The following is a 21150-nucleotide window of genomic DNA, read 5'->3' on the forward strand; positions in this document are numbered from 1 at the left end:
TGCAACTGCTTTACCTACAGTATGTTAATCTTTTCCATTGTTGTTTTGTTGGCTGACTGAAGGAAGATATGCAGTGCATTTGAACCAAAGCAGATGTGTGCTGACAACTTAAATTCACAATCATGTTTGTGTTTTTTCTTTCTTTCTTTCTTTCTTTCTTTCTTTCTTTCTTTCTTTCTTTCTTTCTTTCTTCCATCCTTTGTAATATCATATTAAATATTAAGGTAGAAGATTATAATCAATGACTAATGACATAAGAAAAAGGAAAAAAACTGTAAACAAAACTGCTCCAGGTGAGGCTTGAATTCACAACCTTGATATTGCTCAACATATACTGTCTTATAAGTACCACGCGCTGTCCATTTGCACCACTGGAGCACTTTGCAGCATAAAACAGTTATGCTAGATGTGGATTTTATTCAATACAATCAGTACAGTCATAAGAATTTAAAAAGAAAATCATTTTTGGTGATGAATGATGAGCAACAAAGGATCATGCATGCCAGATGGCACTTGAATAAGCTTTCCACAGTGATAGAAATGTAAACAAAAAAAACACAACAATGTTATAATAAATGTCATTTTTAGCTTCTGTGGTCATGTTTTTGCAATCTAAACAATACAAGACTGTTGTACAGTTGAAGCAAGGATAAAATATCAACTCTAGTGACGACACAGCTGCTTTAATGAGTTCCACCCCAGATGGGACTTGAACCCACAATCCCTGGCTTAGGAGGCCAGTGCCTTATCCATTAGGCCACTGGGGCTTACTGACTTTCTCAGTCAAGGCTGATAGGTTTTTAATAGTCAATTATTTATTTTTGAGAAAAAGTAAAGCGGTTTACTGTGTTCTTTGCATTACCAAGTCCAGCAAGAAATGTGCTGGTACTATCCAGAGCTGTCAGTATGGATTATCATGCTATATTGCAAAAAATCTATTTGATGCAACTGCTTTACCAACAGTGTGTTAATCTTTTCAATTGCTTTTTTGTTGGCAGACTGAAGGAAGATATGCAGTGCATTTGATCCAAAGCAGATGTGTGCTGACAACTTAAATTCACAATCATATTTGTGTTTTTTTCTTTCTTTCTTTCTTTCTTTCTTTCTTTCTTTCTTTCTTTCTTTCTTTCTTTCTTATATCATATTAAATATTAAGGTAGAAGATTATAATCAATGACTAATGACATAAGAAAAAGGAAAAAAACTGTAAACAAAACTGCTTCAGGTGAGACTTGAATTCACAACCTTGACATTGCTCAACAGATACTGTCTTATAAGTACCACGCGCTGTCCAATTGCACCACTGGAGCACTTTGCAGCATAAAACAGTTATGCTAGATGTGGATTTTATTCAATACAATCAGTACAGTCATAAGAATTTACAAAGAAAATCATTTTTGGTGATGAATGATGAGCAACAAAGGATCATGCATGCCAGATGGCACTTGATTAAGCTTTCCACGGTGATAGAAAAGTAAAAAAAAAACCACAACAATGTTATAATAAATGTCATTTTTAGCTTCTGTGGTCATGTTTTTGCAATCTAAACACTACAAGACTGTTGTACAGTTGAAGCAAGGATAAAATATCAACTCTAGTGACAACACAGCTGCTTTAATGAGTTTCACTCCAGATAGGACTTGAACCCACAATCTCTGGCTTAGGAGGCCAGTGCCTTATCTATTAGTACACTGGGGCTTACTGACTTTCTCCTTCAAGACTGATAGGTTTTTAATAGTCAATTATTTATTTTTGAGAAAAAGTGAAGCTGTTTACTGTGTTCTTTGCATTACTAAGTCCAGCATGAAATGTGCTGGTACTATCCAGAGCTGCCAGTATGGATTATCATGCTCTATTGCAAAAAATAAATTTGATGCAACTGCTTTACATACAGTATGTTAATCTTTTCCATTGTTGTTTTGTTGGCTGACTGAAGGAAGATATGCAGTGCATTTGAACCAAAGCAGATGTGTGCTGACAACTTAAATTCACAATCATGTTTGTGTTTTTTTCTTTCTTTCTTTCTTTCATTCTTTCTTTCTTTCTTTCTTTCTTTCTTTCTTTCATATTAAATATTAAGGTAGAAGATTATAATCAATGACTAATGACATAAGAAAAAGGAAAAAAACTGTAAACAAAACTGCTTCAGGTGAGACTTGAATTCACAACCTTGACATTGCTCAACAGATACTGTCTTATAAGTACCACGCGCTGTCCAATTGCACCACTGGAGCACTTTGCAGCATGAAACAGTTATGCTAGATGTGGATTTTATTCAATACAATCAGTACAGTCATAAGAATTTAAAAAGAAAATCATTTTTGGTGATGAATGATGAGCAACAAAGGATCATGCATGCCAGATGGCACTTGAATAAGCTTTCCACAGTGATAGAAAAGTAAACAAAAAAACAACAACAATGTTATAATAAATGTCATTTTTAGCTTCTGTGGTCATGTTTTTGCAATCTAAACACTACAAGACTGTTGTAGCAAGGATACAATATCAACTCTAGCGACGACACAGCTGTTTTAATGAGTTCCACCCCAGATGGGACTTGAACCCCCAATCCCTGGCTTAGGAGGCCAGTGCTTTATCCAAAGGGCCACTGGGGCTTACTGACTTTCTCCTTCAAAACTGATAGGTTTTTAATAGTCAATTATTTATTTTTGAGAAAAAGTGAAGCTGTTTACTGTGTTCTTTGCATTACCAAGTCCAGCATGAAATGTGCTGGTACTATCCAGAGCTGCCAGTATGGATTATCATGCTCTATTGAAAAAAATCAATTTAATGTAACTGCTTTACCTACAGTATGTTAATCTTTTCCATTGTTGTTTTGTTGGCTGACTGAAGGAAGATATGCAGTGCATTTGAACCAAAGCAGATGTGTGCTGACAACTTAAATTCACAATCATGTTTGTGTTTTTTCTTTCTTTCTTTCTTTCTTTCTTTCTTTCTTTCTTTCTTTCTTTCTTTCTTTCTTTCTTCCATCCTTTGTAATATCATATTAAATATTAAGGTAGAAGATTATAATCAATGACTAATGACATAAGAAAAAGGAAAAAAACTGTAAACAAAACTGCTCCAGGTGAGGCTTGAATTCACAACCTTGATATTGCTCAACATATACTGTCTTATAAGTACCACGCGCTGTCCATTTGCACCACTGGAGCACTTTGCAGCATAAAACAGTTATGCTAGATGTGGATTTTATTCAATACAATCAGTACAGTCATAAGAATTTAAAAAGAAAATCATTTTTGGTGATGAATGATGAGCAACAAAGGATCATGCATGCCAGATGGCACTTGAATAAGCTTTCCACAGTGATAGAAAAGTAAACAAAAAAAACACAACAATGTTATAATAAATGTCATTTTTAGCTTCTGTGGTCATGTTTTTGCAATCTAAACAATACAAGACTGTTGTACAGTTGAAGCAAGGATAAAATATCAACTCTAGTGACGACACAGCTGCTTTAATTAGTTCCACCCCAGATGGGACTTGAACCCACAATCCCTGGCTTAGGAGGCCAGTGCCTTATCCATTAGGCCACTGGGGCTTACTGACTTTCTCATTCAAGGCTGATAGGTTTTTAATAGTCAATTATTTATTTTTGAGAAAAAGTAAAGCGGTTTACTGTGTTCTTTGCATTACCAAGTCCAGCAAGAAATGTGCTGGTACTATCCAGAGCTGTCAGTATGGATTATCATGCTATATTGCAAAAAATCTATTTGATGCAACTGCTTTACCAACAGTGTGTTAATCTTTTCAATTGCTGTTTTGTTGGCTGACTGAAGGAAGATATGCAGTGCATTTGATCCAAAGCAGATGTGTGCTGACAACTTAAATTCACAATCATATTTGTGTTTTTTTCTTTCTTTCTTTCTTTCTTTCTTTCTTTCTTTCTTTCTTTCTTTCTTTCTTTCTTTCTATCATATTAAATATTAAGGTAGAAGATTATAATCAATGACTAATGACATAAGAAAAAGGAAAAAAACTGTAAACAAAACTGCTTCAGGTGAGACTTGAATTCACAACCTTGACATTGCTCAACAGATACTGTCTTATAAGTACCACGCGCTGTCCAATTGCACCACTGGAGCACTTTGCAGCATAAAACAGTTATGCTAGATGTGGATTTTATTCAATACAATCAGTACAGTCATAAGAATTTAAAAAGAAAATCATTTTTGGTGATGCATGATGAGAAACAAAGGATCATGCATGCCAGATGGCACTTGAATAAGCTTTCCACAGTGATAGAAAAGTAAACAAAAAAACAACAACAATGTTATAATAAATGTCATTTTTAGCTTCTGTGGTCATGTTTTTGCAATCTAAACACTACAAGACTGTTGTACAGTTGAAGCAAGGATAAAATATCAACTCTAGAGTTGATATTTTATCCTTGCTTCAACTGTACAACAGTCTTGTATTGTTTAGATTGCAAAAACATGACCACAGAAGCTAAAAATGACATTTATTATAACATTGTTGTGTTTTTTTTGTTTACTTTTCTATCACTGTGGAAAGCTTATTCAAGTGCCATCTGGCATGCATGATCCTTTGTTGCTCATCATTCATCACCAAAAATGATTTTCTTTTTAAATTCTTATGACTGTACTGATTGTATTGAATAAAATCCACATCTAGCATAACTGTTTTATGCTGACGACACAGCTGCTTTAATGAGTTCCACCCCAGATGGGACTTGAACCCACAATCCCTGGCTTAGGAGGCCAGTGCCTTATCCATTAGGCCACTGGGGCTTACTGACTTTCTCATTCTAGGCTGATAGGTTTTTAATAGTCAATTATTTATTTTTGAGAAAAAGTAAAGCGGTTTACTGTGTTCTTTGCATTACCAAGTCCAGCAAGAAATGTGCTGGTACTATCCAGAGCTGTCAGTATGGATTATCATGCTATATTGCAAAAAATCTATTTGATGCAACTGATTTACCAACAGTGTGTTAATCTTTTCAATTGCTTTTTTGTTGGCAGACTGAAGGAAGATATGCAGTGCATTTGATCCAAAGCAGATGTGTGCTGACAACTTAAATTCACAATCATATTTGTGTTTTTTTCTTTCTTTCTTTCTTTCTTTCTTTCTTTCTTTCTTTCTTTCTTTCTTTCTTTCTTTCTTTCTTTCTTTCTTTCTTTCTTATATCATATTAAATATTAAGGTAGAAGATTATAATCAATGACTAATGACATAAGAAAAAGGAAAAAAACTGTAAACAAAACTGCTTCAGGTGAGACTTGAATTCACAACCTTGACATTGCTCAACAGATACTGTCTTATAAGTACCACGCGCTGTCCAATTGCACCACTGGAGCACTTTGCAGCATAAAACAGTTATGCTAGATGTGGATTTTATTCAATACAATCAGTACAGTCATAAGAATTTACAAAGAAAATCATTTTTGGTGATGAATGATGAGCAACAAAGGATCATGCATGCCAGATGGCACTTGATTAAGCTTTCCACGGTGATAGAAAAGTAAAAAAAAAACCACAACAATGTTATAATAAATGTCATTTTTAGCTTCTGTGGTCATGTTTTTGCAATCTAAACACTACAAGACTGTTGTACAGTTGAAGCAAGGATAAAATATCAACTCTAGTGACAACACAGCTGCTTTAATGAGTTTCACTCCAGATAGGACTTGAACCCACAATCTCTGGCTTAGGAGGCCAGTGCCTTATCTATTAGTACACTGGGGCTTACTGACTTTCTCCTTCAAGACTGATAGGTTTTTAATAGTCAATTATTTATTTTTGAGAAAAAGTGAAGCTGTTTACTGTGTTCTTTGCATTACTAAGTCCAGCATGAAATGTGCTGGTACTATCCAGAGCTGCCAGTATGGATTATCATGCTCTATTGCAAAAAATAAATTTGATGCAACTGCTTTACATACAGTATGTTAATCTTTTCCATTGTTGTTTTGTTGGCTGACTGAAGGAAGATATGCAGTGCATTTGAACCAAAGCAGATGTGTGCTGACAACTTAAATTCACAATCATGTTTGTGTTTTTTTCTTTCTTTCTTTCTTTCATTCTTTCTTTCTTTCTTTCTTTCTTTCTTTCTTTCATATTAAATATTAAGGTAGAAGATTATAATCAATGACTAATGACATAAGAAAAAGGAAAAAAACTGTAAACAAAACTGCTTCAGGTGAGACTTGAATTCACAACCTTGACATTGCTCAACAGATACTGTCTTATAAGTACCACGCGCTGTCCAATTGCACCACTGGAGCACTTTGCAGCATAAAACAGTTATGCTAGATGTGGATTTTATTCAATACAATCAGTACAGTCATAAGAATTTACAAAGAAAATCATTTTTGGTGATGAATGATGAGCAACAAAGGATCATGCATGCCAGATGGCACTTGATTAAGCTTTCCACGGTGATAGAAAAGTAAAAAAAAAACCACAACAATGTTATAATAAATGTCATTTTTAGCTTCTGTGGTCATGTTTTTGCAATCTAAACACTACAAGACTGTTGTACAGTTGAAGCAAGGATAAAATATCAACTCTAGTGACAACACAGCTGCTTTAATGAGTTTCACTCCAGATAGGACTTGAACCCACAATCTCTGGCTTAGGAGGCCAGTGCCTTATCTATTAGTACACTGGGGCTTACTGACTTTCTCCTTCAAGACTGATAGGTTTTTAATAGTCAATTATTTATTTTTGAGAAAAAGTGAAGCTGTTTACTGTGTTCTTTGCATTACTAAGTCCAGCATGAAATGTGCTGGTACTATCCAGAGCTGCCAGTATGGATTATTATGCTCTATTGCAAAAAATCAATTTGATGCAACTGCTTTACATACAGTATGTTAATCTTTTCCATTGTTGTTTTGTTGGCTGACTGAAGGAAGATATGCAGTGCATTTGAACCAAAGCAGATGTGTGCTGACAACTTAAATTCACAATCATGTTTGTGTTTTTTTCTTTCTTTCTTTCATTCTTTCTTTCTTTCTTTCTTTCTTTCTTTCTTTCTTTCTTTCTTTCTTTCTTTCTTTCTTTCTTTCTTTCTTTCATCCTTTGTAATATCATATTAAATATTAAGGTAGAAGATTATAATCAATGACTAATGACATAAGAAAAAGGAAAAGAGCTGTAAACAAAACTGCTTCAGGTGAGACTTGAATTCACAACCTTGACATTGCTCAACAGATACTGTCTTATAAGTACCACGCGCTGTCCAATTGCACCACTGGAGCACTTTGCAGCATAAAACAGTTATGCTAGATGTGGATTTTATTCAATACAATCAGTACAGTCATAAGAATTTAAAAAGAAAATCATTTTTGGTGATGAATGATGAGAAACAAAGGATCATGCATGCCAGATGGCACTTGAATAAGCTTTCCACAGTGATAGAAAAGTAAACAAAAAAACAACAACAATGTTATAATAAATGTCATTTTTAGCTTCTGTGGTCATGTTTTTGCAATCTAAACACTACAAGACTGTTGTACAGTTGAAGCAAGGATAAAATATTAACTCTAGCGACGACACAGCTGCTTTAATGAGTTCCACCCCAGATGGGACTTGATCCCCCAATCCCTGGCTTAGGAGGCCAGTGCCTTATCCAAAGGGCCACTGGGGCTTACTGACTTTCTCCTTCAAAACTGATAGGTTTTTAATAGTCAATTATTTATTTTTGAGAAAAAGTGAAGCTGTTTACTGTGTTCTTTGCATTACCAAGTCCAGCATGAAATGTGCTGGTACTATCCAGAGCTGCCAGTATGGATTATCATGCTCTATTGCAAAAAAATCAATTTAATGCAACTGCTTTACCTACAGTATGTTAATCTTTTCCATTGTTGTTTTGTTGGCTGTCTAAAGGAAGATATGCAGTGCATTTGAACCAAAGCAGATGTGTGCTGACAACTTAAATTCACAATCATGTTTGTGTTTGTTTTTTCTTTCTTTCTTTCTTTCTTTCTTTCTTTCTTTCTTTCTTTCTTTCTTTCTTTCTTTCTTTCTTCCATCCTTGGTAATATCATATTAAATATTAAGGTAGAAGATTATAATCAATGACTAATGACATAAGAAAAAAACTGTAAACAAAACTGCTCCAGGTGAGGCTTGAATTCACAACCTTGATATTGCTCAACATATACTGTCTTATAAGTACCACGCGCTGTCCAATTACACCACTGGAGCACTTTGCAGCATAAAACAGTTATGCTAGATGTGGATTTTATTCAATACAATCAGTACAGTCATAAGAATTTAAAAAGAAAATCATTTTTGGTGATGAATGATGAGCAACAAAGGATCATGCATGCCAGATGGCACTTGAATAAGCTTTCCACAGTGATAGAAAAGTAAACAAAAAAAACACAACAATGTTATAATAAATGTCATTTTTAGCTTCTGTGGTCATGTTTTTGCAATCTAAACAATACAAGACTGTTGTACAGTTAAAGCCAAAGCAAGGATAAAATATCAACTCTAGTGACAACACAGCTGCTTTAATAAGTTCCACCCCAGATGGGACTTGAACCCACAATCCCTGGCTTAGGAGGCCAGTGCCTTATCCATTAGGCCACTGGGGCTTACTGACTTCCTCATTCAAGGCTGATAGGTTTTTAATAGTCAATTATTTATTTTTGAGAAAAAGTGAAGCGGTTTACTGTGTTCTTTGCATTACCAAGTCCAGCAAGAAATGTGCTGGTACTATCCAGAGCTGTCAGTATGGATTATCATGCTATATTGCAAAAAATCTATTTGATGCAACTGCTATACCAACAGTGTGTTAATCTTTTCAATTGCTGTTTTGTTGGCTGACTGAAGGAAGATATGCAGTGCATTTGATCCAAAGCAGATGTGTGCTGACAACTTAAATTCACAATCATATTTGTGTTTTTTTCTTTCTTTCTTTCTTTCTTTCTTTCTTTCTTTCTTTCTTTCTTTCTTTCTTTCTTTCTTTCTTTCTTTCTTTCTTTCTATCATATTAAATAATAAGGTAGAAGATTATAATCAATGACTAATGACATAAGAAAAAGGAAAAAAACTGTAAACAAAACTGCTTCAGGTGAGACTTGAATTCACAACCTTGACATTGCTCAACAGATACTGTCTTATAAGTACCACGCGCTGTCCAATTGCACCACTGGAGCACTTTGCAGCATAAAACAGTTATGCTAGATGTGGATTTTATTCAATACAATCAGTACAGTCATAAGAATTTAAAAAGAAAATCATTTTTGGTGATGAATGATGAGCAACAAAGGATCATGCATGCCAGATGGCACTTGAATAAGCTTTCCACAGTGATAGAAAAGTAAACAAAAAAACAACAACAATGTTATAATAAATGTCATTTTTAGCTTCTGTGGTCATGTTTTTGCAATCTAAACACTACAAGACTGTTGTAGCAAGGATACAATATCAACTCTAGCGACGACACAGCTGTTTTAATGAGTTCCACCCCAGATGGGACTTGAACCCCCAATCCCTGGCTTAGGAGGCCAGTGCTTTATCCAAAGGGCCACTGGGGTTTACTGACTTTCTCCTTCAAAACTGATAGGTTTTTAATAGTCAATTATTTATTTTTGAGAAAAAGTGAAGCTGTTTACTGTGTTCTTTGCATTACCAAGTCCAGCATGAAATGTGCTGGTACTATCCAGAGCTGCCAGTACGGATTATCATGCTCTATTGAAAAAAATCAATTTAATGCAACTGCTTTACCTACAGTATGTTAATCTTTTCCATTGTTGTTTTGTTGGCTGACTGAAGGAAGATATGCAGTGCATTTGAACCAAAGCAGATGTGTGCTGACAACTTAAATTCACAATCATGTTTGTGTTTTTTCTTTCTTTCTTTCTTTCTTTCTTTCTTTCTTTCTTTCTTTCTTTCTTTCTTTCTTTCTTTCTTTCTTTCTTTCTTTCTTTCTTTCTTTCTTCCATCCTTTGTAATATCATATTAAATATTAAGGTAGAAGATTATAATCAATGACTAATGACATAAGAAAAAGGAAAAAAACTGTAAACAAAACTGCTCCAGGTGAGGCTTGAATTCACAACCTTGATATTGCTCAACATATACTGTCTTATAAGTACCACGCGCTGTCCATTTGCACCACTGGAGCACTTTGCAGCATAAAACAGTTATGCTAGATGTGGATTTTATTCAATACAATCAGTACAGTCATAAGAATTTAAAAAGAAAATCATTTTTGGTGATGAATGATGAGCAACAAAGGATCATGCATGCCAGATGGCACTTGAATAAGCTTTCCACAGTGATAGAAAAGTAAACAAAAAAAACACAACAATGTTATAATAAATGTCATTTTTAGCTTCTGTGGTCATGTTTTTGCAATCTAAACAATACAAGACTGTTGTACAGTTGAAGCAAGGATAAAATATCAACTCTAGTGACGACACAGCTGCTTTAATTAGTTCCACCCCAGATGGGACTTGAACCCACAATCCCTGGCTTAGGAGGCCAGTGCCTTATCCATTAGGCCACTGGGGCTTACTGACTTTCTCATTCAAGGCTGATAGGTTTTTAATAGTCAATTATTTATTTTTGAGAAAAAGTAAAGCGGTTTACTGTGTTCTTTGCATTACCAAGTCCAGCAAGAAATGTGCTGGTACTATCCAGAGCTGTCAGTATGGATTATCATGCTATATTGCAAAAAATCTATTTGATGCAACTGCTTTACCAACAGTGTGTTAATCTTTTCAATTGCTGTTTTGTTGGCTGACTGAAGGAAGATATGCAGTGCATTTGATCCAAAGCAGATGTGTGCTGACAACTTAAATTCACAATCATATTTGTGTTTTTTTCTTTCTTTCTTTCTTTCTTTCTTTCTTTCTTTCTTTCTTTCTTTCTTTCTTTCTTTCTTTCTTTCTTTCTATCATATTAAATATTAAGGTAGAAGATTATAATCAATGACTAATGACATAAGAAAAAGGAAAAAAACTGTAAACAAAACTGCTTCAGGTGAGACTTGAATTCACAACCTTGACATTGCTCAACAGATACTGTCTTATAAGTACCACGCGCTGTCCAATTGCACCACTGGAGCACTTTGCAGCATAAAACAGTTATGCTAGATGTGGATTTTATTCAATACAATCAGTACAGTCATAAGAATTTAAAAAGAAAATCATTTTTGGTGATGCATGATGAGAAACAAAGGATCATGCATGCCAGATGGCACTTGAATAAGCTTTCCACAGTGATAGAAAAGTAAACAAAAAAACAACAACAATGTTATAATAAATGTCATTTTTAGCTTCTGTGGTCATGTTTTTGCAATCTAAACACTACAAGACTGTTGTACAGTTGAAGCAAGGATAAAATATCAACTCAAGTGACAACACAGCTGCTTTAATGAGTTACACACCAGATGGGACTTGAACCCACAATCCCTGGCTTAGGAGGCCAGTGCCTTATCCATTAGGCCACTGGGGCTTACTGACTTTCTCCTTCAACATTGATAGGTTTTTAATAGTCAATTATTTATTTTTGAGAAAAAGTGAAGCTGTTTACTGTGTTCTTTGCATTACCAAGTTCAGCATGAAATGTGCTGGTACTATCCAGAGCTGCCAGTATGGATTATCATGCTCTATTGCAAAAAATCAATTTGATGCAACTGCTTTACCTACAGTACGTTAATCTTTTCCATTGTTGTTTTGTTGGCTGACTGAAGGAAGATATGCAGTGCATTTGAACCAAAGCAGATGTGTGCTGGCAACTTAAATTCAAAATCATGTTTGTGTTTTTTCTTTCTTTCTTTCTTTCTTTCTTTCTTTCTTTCTTTCTTTCTTTCTTTCTTTCTTTCTTTCTTTCTTTCTTTCTTTCTTTCTTCCATCCTTTGTAATATCATATTAAATATTAAGGTAGAAGATTATTATCAATGACTAATGACATAAGAAAAAGGAAAAAAGCTGTAAACAAAACTGCTCCAGGTGAGACTTGAATTCACAACCTTGACATTGCGCAACAGATACTGTCTTATAAGTACCACGCGCTGTCCAATTGCACCACTGGAGCACTTTGCAGCATAAAACAGTTATGCTAGATGTGGATTTTATTCAATACAATCAGTACAGTCATAAGAATTTAAAAAGAAAATCATTTTTGGTGATGAATGATGAGAAACAAAGAATCATGCATGTCAGATGGCACTTGAATAAGCTTTCCACAGTGATAGAAAAGTAAACAAAAAAACAACAACAATGTTATAATAAATGTCATTTTTAGCTTCTGTGGTCATGTTTTTGCAATCTAAACACTACAAGACTGTTGTACAGTTGAAGCAAGGATAAAATATCAACTCTAGCGACGACACAGCTGCTTTAATGAGTTCCACCCCAGATGGGATTTGAACCCACAATCCCTGGCTTAGGAGGCCAGTTCCTTATCCATTAGGCCACTGGGGCTTACTGACTTTCTCATTCAAGGCTGATAGGTTTTTAATAGTCAATTATTTATTTTTGAGAAAAAGTGAAGCGGTTTACTGTGTTCTTTGCATTACCAAGTCCAGCAAGAAATGTGCTGGTACTATCCAGAGCTGTCAGTATGGATTATTATGCTATATTGCAAAAAATCTATTTGATGCAACTGCTTTACCAACAGTGTGTTAATCTTTTCAATTGCTGTTTTGTTGGCTGACTGAAGGAAGATATGCAGTGCATTTGATCCAAAGCAGATGTGTGCTGACAACTTAAATTCACAATCATATTTGTGTTTTTTTCTTTCTTTCTTTCTTTCTTTCTTTCTTTCTTTCTTTCTTTCTTTCTTTCTTTCTATCATATTAAATATTAAGGTAGAAGATTATAATCAATGACTAATGACATAAGAAAAAGGAAAAAAACTGTAAACAAAACTGCTTCAGGTGAGACTTGAATTCACAACCTTGACATTGCTCAACAGATACTGTCTTATAAGTACCACGCGCTGTCCAATTGCACCACTGGAGCACTTTGCAGCATAAAACAGTTATGCTAGATGTGGATTTTATTCAATACAATCAGTACAGTCATAAGAATTTACAAAGAAAATCATTTTTGGTGATGAATGATGAGCAACAAAGGATCATGCATGCCAGATGGCACTTGATTAAGCTTTCCACAGTGATAGAAAAGTAAAAAAAAACCCACAACAATGTTTTTATAAATGTCATTTTTAGCTTCTGTGGTCATGTTTTTGCAATCTAAACACTACAAGACTGTTGTACAGTTGAAGCAAGGATAAAATATCAACTCAAGTGACAACACAGCTGCTTTAATGAGTTACACACCAGATGGGACTTGAACCCACAATCCCTGGCTTAGGAGGCCAGTGCCTTATCCATTAGGCCACTGGGGCTTACTGACTTTCTCCTTCAACATTGATAGGTTTTTAATAGTCAATTATTTATTTTTGAGAAAAAGTGAAGCTGTTTACTGTGTTCTTTGCATTACCAAGTTCAGCATGAAATGTGCTGGTACTATCCAGAGCTGCCAGTATGGATTATCATGCTCTATTGCAAAAAATCAATTTGATGCAACTGCTTTACCTACAGTACGTTAATCTTTTCCATTGTTGTTTTGTTGGCTGACTGAAGGAAGATATGCAGTGCATTTGAACCAAAGCAGATGTGTGCTGGCAACTTAAATTCAAAATCATGTTTGTGTTTTTTCTTTCTTTCTTTCTTTCTTTCTTTCTTTCTTTCTTTCTTTCTTTCTTTCTTTCTTTCTTTCTTCCATCCTTTGTAATATCATATTAAATATTAAGGTAGAAGATTATTATCAATGACTAATGACATAAGAAAAAGGAAAAAAGCTGAAACAAAACTGCTCCAGGTGAGACTTGAATTCACAACCTTGACATTGCGCAACAGATACTGTCTTATAAGTACCACGCGCTGTCCAATTGCACCACTGGAGCACTTTGCAGCATAAAACAGTTATGCTAGATGTGGATTTTATTCAATACAATCAGTACAGTCATAAGAATTTAAAAAGAAAATCATTTTTGGTGATGAATGATGAGAAACAAAGAATCATGCATGTCAGATGGCACTTGAATAAGCTTTCCACAGTGATAGAAAAGTAAACAAAAAAACAACAACAATGTTATAATAAATGTCATTTTTAGCTTCTGTGGTCATGTTTTTGCAATCTAAACACTACAAGACTGTTGTACAGTTGAAGCAAGGATAAAATATCAACTCTAGCGACGACACAGCTGCTTTAATGAGTTCCACCCCAGATGGGATTTGAACCCACAATCCCTGGCTTAGGAGGCCAGTTCCTTATCCATTAGGCCACTGGGGCTTACTGACTTTCTCATTCAAGGCTGATAGGTTTTTAATAGTCAATTATTTATTTTTGAGAAAAAGTGAAGCGGTTTACTGTGTTCTTTGCATTACCAAGTCCAGCAAGAAATGTGCTGGTACTATCCAGAGCTGTCAGTATGGATTATTATGCTATATTGCAAAAAATCTATTTGATGCAACTGCTTTACCAACAGTGTGTTAATCTTTTCAATTGCTGTTTTGTTGGCTGACTGAAGGAAGATATGCAGTGCATTTGATCCAAAGCAGATGTGTGCTGACAACTTAAATTCACAATCATATTTGTGTTTTTTTCTTTCTTTCTTTCTTTCTTTCTTTCTTTCTTTCTTTCTTTCTTTCTTTCTTTCTATCATATTAAATATTAAGGTAGAAGATTATAATCAATGACTAATGACATAAGAAAAAGGAAAAAAACTGTAAACAAAACTGCTTCAGGTGAGACTTGAATTCACAACCTTGACATTGCTCAACAGATACTGTCTTATAAGTACCACGCGCTGTCCAATTGCACCACTGGAGCACTTTGCAGCATAAAACAGTTATGCTAGATGTGGATTTTATTCAATACAATCAGTACAGTCATAAGAATTTACAAAGAAAATCATTTTTGGTGATGAATGATGAGCAACAAAGGATCATGCATGCCAGATGGCACTTGATTAAGCTTTCCACAGTGATAGAAAAGTAAAAAAAAACCCACAACAATGTTTTTATAAATGTCATTTTTAGCTTCTGTGGTCATGTTTTTGCAATCTAAACACTACAAGACTGTTGTACAGTTGAAGCAAGGATAAAATATCAACTCAAGTGACAACACAGCTGCTTTAATGAGTTACACACCAGATGGGACTTGAACCCACAATCCCTGGCTTAGGAGGCCAGTGCCTTATCCATTAGGCCACTGGGGCTTACTGACTTTCTCCTTCAACATTGATAGGTTTTTAATAGTCAATTATTTATTTTTGAGAAAAAGTGAAGCTGTTTACTGTGTTCTTTGCATTACCAAGTTCAGCATGAAATGTGCTGGTACTATCCAGAGCTGCCAGTATGGATTATCATGCTCTATTGCAAAAAATCAATTTGATGCAACTGCTTTACCTACAGTACGTTAATCTTTTCCATTGTTGTTTTGTTGGCTGACTGAAGGAAGATATGCAGTGCATTTGAACCAAAGCAGATGTGTGCTGGCAACTTAAATTCAAAATCATGTTTGTGTTTTTTCTTTCTTTCTTTCTTTCTTTCTTTCTTTCTTTCTTTCTTTCTTTCTTTCTTTCTTTCTTTCTTTCTTTCTTTCTTTCTTTCTTTCTTTCTTTCTTCCATCCTTTGTAATATCATATTAAATATTAAGGTAGAAGATTATTATCAATGACTAATGACATAAGAAAAAGGAAAAAAGCTGAAACAAAACTGCTCCAGGTGAGACTTGAATTCACAACCTTGACATTGCGCAACAGATACTGTCTTATAAGTACCACGCGCTGTCCAATTGCACCACTGGAGCACTTTGCAGCATAAAACAGTTATGCTAGATGTGGATTTTATTCAATACAATCAGTACAGTCATAAGAATTTAAAAAGAAAATCATTTTTGGTGATGAATGATGAGAAACAAAGAATCATGCATGTCAGATGGCACTTGAATAAGCTTTCCACAGTGATAGAAAAGTAAACAAAAAAACAACAACAATGTTATAATAAATGTCATTTTTAGCTTCTGTGGTCATGTTTTTGCAATCTAAACACTACAAGACTGTTGTACAGTTGAAGCAAGGATAAAATATCAACTCTAGCGACGACACAGCTGCTTTAATGAGTTCCACCCCAGATGGGATTTGAACCCACAATCCCTGGCTTAGGAGGCCAGTTCCTTATCCATTAGGCCACTGGGGCTTACTGACTTTCTCATTCAAGGCTGATAGGTTTTTAATAGTCAATTATTTATTTTTGAGAAAAAGTGAAGCGGTTTACTGTGTTCTTTGCATTACCAAGTCCAGCAAGAAATGTGCTGGTACTATCCAGAGCTGTCAGTATGGATTATTATGCTATATTGCAAAAAATCTATTTGATGCAACTGCTTTACCAACAGTGTGTTAATCTTTTCAATTGCTGTTTTGTTGGCTGACTGAAGGAAGATATGCAGTGCATTTGATCCAAAGCAGATGTGTGCTGACAACTTAAATTCACAATCATATTTGTGTTTCTTTCTTTCTTTCTTTCTTTCTTTCTTTCTTTCTTTCTTTCTTTCTTTCTTTCTTTCTTTCTTTCTTTCTATCATATTAAATATTAAGGTAGAAGATTATAATCAATGACTAATGACATAAGAAAAAGGAAAAAAACTGTAAACAAAACTGCTTCAGGTGAGACTTGAATTCACAACCTTGACATTGCTCAACAGATACTGTCTTATAAGTACCACGCGCTGTCCAATTGCACCACTGGAGCACTTTGCAGCATAAAACAGTTATGCTAGATGTGGATTTTATTCAATACAATCAGTACAGTCATAAGAATTTACAAAGAAAATCATTTTTGGTGATGAATGATGAGCAACAAAGGATCATGCATGCCAGATGGCACTTGATTAAGCTTTCCACAGTGATAGAAAAGTAAAAAAAAACCCACAACAATGTTTTTATAAATGTCATTTTTAGCTTCTGTGGTCATGTTTTTGCAATCTAAACACTACAAGACTGTTGTACAGTTGAAGCAAGGATAAAATATCAACTCAAGTGACAACACAGCTGCTTTAATGAGTTACACACCAGATGGGACTTGAACCCACAATCCCTGGCTTAGGAGGCCAGTGCCTTATCCATTAGGCCACTGGGGCTTACTGACTTTCTCCTTCAACATTGATAGGTTTTTAATAGTCAATTATTTATTTTTGAGAAAAAGTGAAGCTGTTTACTGTGTTCTTTGCATTACCAAGTTCAGCATGAAATGTGCTGGTACTATCCAGAGCTGCCAGTATGGATTATCATGCTCTATTGCAAAAAATCAATTTGATGCAACTGCTTTACCTACAGTACGTTAATCTTTTCCATTGTTGTTTTGTTGGCTGACTGAAGGAAGATATGCAGTGCATTTGAACCAAAGCAGATGTGTGCTGGCAACTTAAATTCAAAATCATGTTTGTGTTTTTTCTTTCTTTCTTTCTTTCTTTCTTTCTTTCTTTCTTTCTTTCTTTCTTTCTTTCTTTCTTTCTTTCTTCCATCCTTTGTAATATCATATTAAATATTAAGGTAGAAGATTATTATCAATGACTAATGACATAAGAAAAAGGAAAAAAGCTGTAAACAAAACTGCTCCAGGTGAGACTTGAATTCACAACCTTGACATTGCGCAACAGATACTGTCTTATAAGTACCACGCGCTGTCCAATTGCACCACTGGAGCACTTTGCAGCATAAAACAGTTATGCTAGATGTGGATTTTATTCAATACAATCAGTACAGTCATAAGAATTTAAAAAGAAAATCATTTTTGGTGATGAATGATGAGAAACAAAGAATCATGCATGTCAGATGGCACTTGAATAAGCTTTCCACAGTGATAGAAAAGTAATCAAAAAAACAACAACAATGTTATAATAAATGTCATTTTTAGCTTCTGTGGTCATGTTTTTGCAATCTAAACACTACAAGACTGTTGTACAGTTGAAGCAAGGATAAAATATAAACTCTAGCGACGACACAGCTGCTTTAATGAGTTCCATCCCAGATGGGACTTGAACCCACAATCCCTGGCTTAGGAGGCCAGTTCCTTATCCATTAGGCCACTGGGGCTTACTGACTTTCTCATTCAAGGCTGATAGGTTTTTAATAGTCAATTATTTATTTTTGAGAAAAAGTGAAGCGGTTTACTGTGTTCTTTGCATTACCAAGTCCAGCAAGAAATGTGCTGGTACTATCCAGAGCTGTCAGTATGGATTATCATGCTATATTGCAAAAAATCTATTTGATGCAACTGCTTTACCTACAGTATGTTAATCTTTTCCATTGTTGTTTTGTTGGCTGACTGAAGGAAGATATGCAGTGCATTTGAACCAAAGCAGATGTGTGCTGACAACTTAAATTCACAATCATGTTTGTGTTCTTTCTTTCTTTCTTTCTTTCTTTCTTTCTTTCTTTCTTTCTTCCTTTGTAATATCATATTAAATATTAAGGTAGAAGATTATAATCAATGACTAATGACATAAGAAAAAGGAAAAAAAAACTGTAAACAAAACTGCTTCAGGTGAGACTTGAATTCACAACCTTGACATTGCTCAACAGATACTGTCTTATAAGTACCACGCGCTGTCCAATTGCACCACTGGAGCACTTTGCAGCATAAAACAGTTATGCTAGATGTGGATTTTATTCAATACAATCAGTACAGTCATAAGAATTTACAAAGAAAATCATTTTTGGTGATGAATGATGAGCAACAAAGGATCATGCATGCCAGATGGCACTTGATTAAGCTTTCCACAGTGATAGAAAAGTAAAAAAAAAACCACAACAATGTTTTAATAAATGTCATTTTTAGCTTCTGTGGTCATGTTTTTGCAATCTAAACACTACAAGACTGTTGTACAGTTGAAGCAAGGATAAAATATCAACTCTAGTGACAACACAGCTGCTTTAATGAGTTCCACCCCAGATGGGACTTGAACCCACAATCCCTGGCTTAGGAGGCCAGTGCCTTATCCATTAGGCCACTGGGGCTTACTGACTTTCTCATTCAAGGCTGATAGGTTTTTAATAGTCAATTATTTATTTTTGAGAAAAAGTAAAGCGGTTTACTGTGTTCTTTGCATTACCAAGTCCAGCAAGAAATGTGCTGGTACTATCCAGAGCTGTCAGTATGGATTATCATGCTATATTGCAAAAAATCTATTTGATGCAACTGCTTTACCAACAGTGTGTTAATCTTTTCAATTGTTTTTTTGTTGGCTGACTGAAGGAAGATATGCAGTGCATTTGATCCAAAGCAGATGTGTGCTGACAACTTAAATTCACAATCATATTTGTGTTTTTTTTTTCTTTCTTTCTTTCTTTCTTTCTTTCTTTCTTTCTTTCTTTCTTTCTTTCTTTCTTTCTTTCTTTCTTTCTTTCTTTCTTTCTTTCTTCCATCCTTTGTAATATCATATTAAATATTAAGGTAGAAGATTATAATCAATGACTAATGACATAAGAAAAAGGAAAAAAACTGTAAACAAAACTGCTCCAGGTGAGGCTTGAATTCACAACCTTGATATTGCTCAACATATACTGTCTTATAAGTACCACGCGCTGTCCATTTGCACCACTGGAGCACTTTGCAGCATAAAACAGTTATGCTAGATGTGGATTTTATTCAATACAATCAGTACAGTCATAAGAATTTAAAAAGAAAATCATTTTTGGTGATGAATGATGAGCAACAAAGGATCATGCATGCCAGATGGCACTTGAATAAGCTTTCCACAGTGATAGAAAAGTAAACAAAAAAAACACAACAATGTTATAATAAATGTCATTTTTAGCTTCTGTGGTCATGTTTTTGCAATCTAAACAATACAAGACTGTTGTACAGTTGAAGCAAGGATAAAATATCAACTCTAGTGACGACACAGCTGCTTTAATGAGTTCCACCCCAGATGGGACTTGAACCCACAATCCCTGGCTTAGGAGGCCAGTTCCTTATCCATTAGGCCACTGGGGCTTACTGACTTTCTCATTCAAGGATGATAGGTTTTTAATAGTCAATTATTTATTTTTGAGAAAAAGTAAAGCGGTTTACTGTGTTCTTTGCATTACCAAGTCCAGCAAGAAATGTGCTGGTACTATCCAGAGCTGTCAGTATGGATTATCATGCTATATTGCAAAAAATCTATTTGATGCAACTGCTTTACCAACAGTGTGTTAATCTTTTCAATTGCTTTTTTGTTGGCTGACTGAAGGAAGATATGCAGTGCATTTGATCCAAAGCAGATGTGTGCTGACAACTTAAATTCACAATCATATTTGTGTTTTTTTCTTTCTTTCTTTCTTTCTTTCTTTCTTTCTTTCTTTCTTTCTTTCTTTCTTTCTTTCTTTCTTCCTTTGTAATATCATATTAAATATTAAGGTAGAAGATTATAATCAATGACTAATGACATAAGAAAAAGGAAAAAAACTGTAAACAAAACTGCTTCAGGTGAGACTTGAATTCACAACCTTGACATTGCTCAACAGATACTGTCTTATAAGTACCACGCGCTGTCCAATTGCACCACTGGAGCACTTTGCAGCATAAAACAGTTATGCTAGATGTGGATTTTATTCAATACAATCAGTACAGTCATAAGAATTTACAAAGAAAATCATTTTTGGTGATGAATGATGAGCAACAAAGGATCATGCATGCCAGATGGCACTTGATTAAGCTTTCCACGGTGATAGAAAAGTAAAAAAATAACCACAACAATGTTATAATAAATGTCATTTTTAGCTTCTGTGGTCATGTTTTTGCAATCTAAACACTACAAGACTGTTGTACAGTTGAAGCAAGGATAAAATATCAACTCTAGTGACAACACAGCTGCTTTAATGAGTTTCACTCTAGATAGGACTTGAACCCACAATCCCTGGCTTAGGAGACCAGTGCCTTATCTATTAGTACACTGGGGCTTACTGACTTTCTCCTTCAAGACTGATAGGTTTTTAATAGTCAATTATTTATTTTTGAGAAAAAGTGAAGCTGTTTACTGTGTTATTTGCATTACTAAGTCCAGCATGAAATGTGCTGGTACTATCCAGAGCTGCCAGTATGGATTATCATGCTCTATTGCAAAAAATCAATTTGATGCAACTGCTTTACATACA

General features: G+C 34.8%; 14 non-coding genes across 14 annotated transcripts; all 14 read right to left on the minus strand.

Annotated features, from left to right (window-relative positions):
- Positions 1 to 694: 694 nt before the first annotated feature.
- Positions 695 to 767, minus strand: TRNAR-CCU (transfer RNA arginine (anticodon CCU)). Its single transcript has one exon. It is a non-coding gene; the product is annotated as a tRNA-Arg (tRNA).
- Positions 768 to 3489: 2722 nt separating this feature from the next.
- Positions 3490 to 3562, minus strand: TRNAR-CCU (transfer RNA arginine (anticodon CCU)). The gene has a single exon. It is a non-coding gene; the product is annotated as a tRNA-Arg (tRNA).
- A 1137-nt stretch (positions 3563 to 4699) lies between these two features.
- Positions 4700 to 4772, minus strand: TRNAR-CCU (transfer RNA arginine (anticodon CCU)). The gene has a single exon. It is a non-coding gene; the product is annotated as a tRNA-Arg (tRNA).
- A 3737-nt stretch (positions 4773 to 8509) lies between these two features.
- TRNAR-CCU (transfer RNA arginine (anticodon CCU)) lies at positions 8510 to 8582 on the minus strand. Its single transcript has one exon. It is a non-coding gene; the product is annotated as a tRNA-Arg (tRNA).
- Positions 8583 to 10433: 1851 nt separating this feature from the next.
- TRNAR-CCU (transfer RNA arginine (anticodon CCU)) lies at positions 10434 to 10506 on the minus strand. The gene has a single exon. It is a non-coding gene; the product is annotated as a tRNA-Arg (tRNA).
- An 872-nt stretch (positions 10507 to 11378) lies between these two features.
- Positions 11379 to 11451, minus strand: TRNAR-CCU (transfer RNA arginine (anticodon CCU)). Its single transcript has one exon. It is a non-coding gene; the product is annotated as a tRNA-Arg (tRNA).
- Positions 11452 to 12349: 898 nt separating this feature from the next.
- On the minus strand, positions 12350 to 12422 carry TRNAR-CCU (transfer RNA arginine (anticodon CCU)). The gene has a single exon. It is a non-coding gene; the product is annotated as a tRNA-Arg (tRNA).
- Positions 12423 to 13277: 855 nt separating this feature from the next.
- TRNAR-CCU (transfer RNA arginine (anticodon CCU)) lies at positions 13278 to 13350 on the minus strand. Its single transcript has one exon. It is a non-coding gene; the product is annotated as a tRNA-Arg (tRNA).
- Positions 13351 to 14227: 877 nt separating this feature from the next.
- Positions 14228 to 14300, minus strand: TRNAR-CCU (transfer RNA arginine (anticodon CCU)). Its single transcript has one exon. It is a non-coding gene; the product is annotated as a tRNA-Arg (tRNA).
- Positions 14301 to 15155: 855 nt separating this feature from the next.
- TRNAR-CCU (transfer RNA arginine (anticodon CCU)) lies at positions 15156 to 15228 on the minus strand. The gene has a single exon. It is a non-coding gene; the product is annotated as a tRNA-Arg (tRNA).
- Positions 15229 to 16137: 909 nt separating this feature from the next.
- Positions 16138 to 16210, minus strand: TRNAR-CCU (transfer RNA arginine (anticodon CCU)). The gene has a single exon. It is a non-coding gene; the product is annotated as a tRNA-Arg (tRNA).
- An 867-nt stretch (positions 16211 to 17077) lies between these two features.
- On the minus strand, positions 17078 to 17150 carry TRNAR-CCU (transfer RNA arginine (anticodon CCU)). The gene has a single exon. It is a non-coding gene; the product is annotated as a tRNA-Arg (tRNA).
- A 1806-nt stretch (positions 17151 to 18956) lies between these two features.
- TRNAR-CCU (transfer RNA arginine (anticodon CCU)) lies at positions 18957 to 19029 on the minus strand. Its single transcript has one exon. It is a non-coding gene; the product is annotated as a tRNA-Arg (tRNA).
- Positions 19030 to 19935: 906 nt separating this feature from the next.
- Positions 19936 to 20008, minus strand: TRNAR-CCU (transfer RNA arginine (anticodon CCU)). Its single transcript has one exon. It is a non-coding gene; the product is annotated as a tRNA-Arg (tRNA).
- Between the last annotated feature and the right edge of the window lie 1142 nt (positions 20009 to 21150).

This window comes from Pseudophryne corroboree, unplaced genomic scaffold (genome assembly GCF_028390025.1).
Source record: "Pseudophryne corroboree isolate aPseCor3 unplaced genomic scaffold, aPseCor3.hap2 scaffold_129, whole genome shotgun sequence".
In the NCBI taxonomy this organism is placed as follows: domain Eukaryota; kingdom Metazoa; phylum Chordata; class Amphibia; order Anura; family Myobatrachidae; genus Pseudophryne; species Pseudophryne corroboree.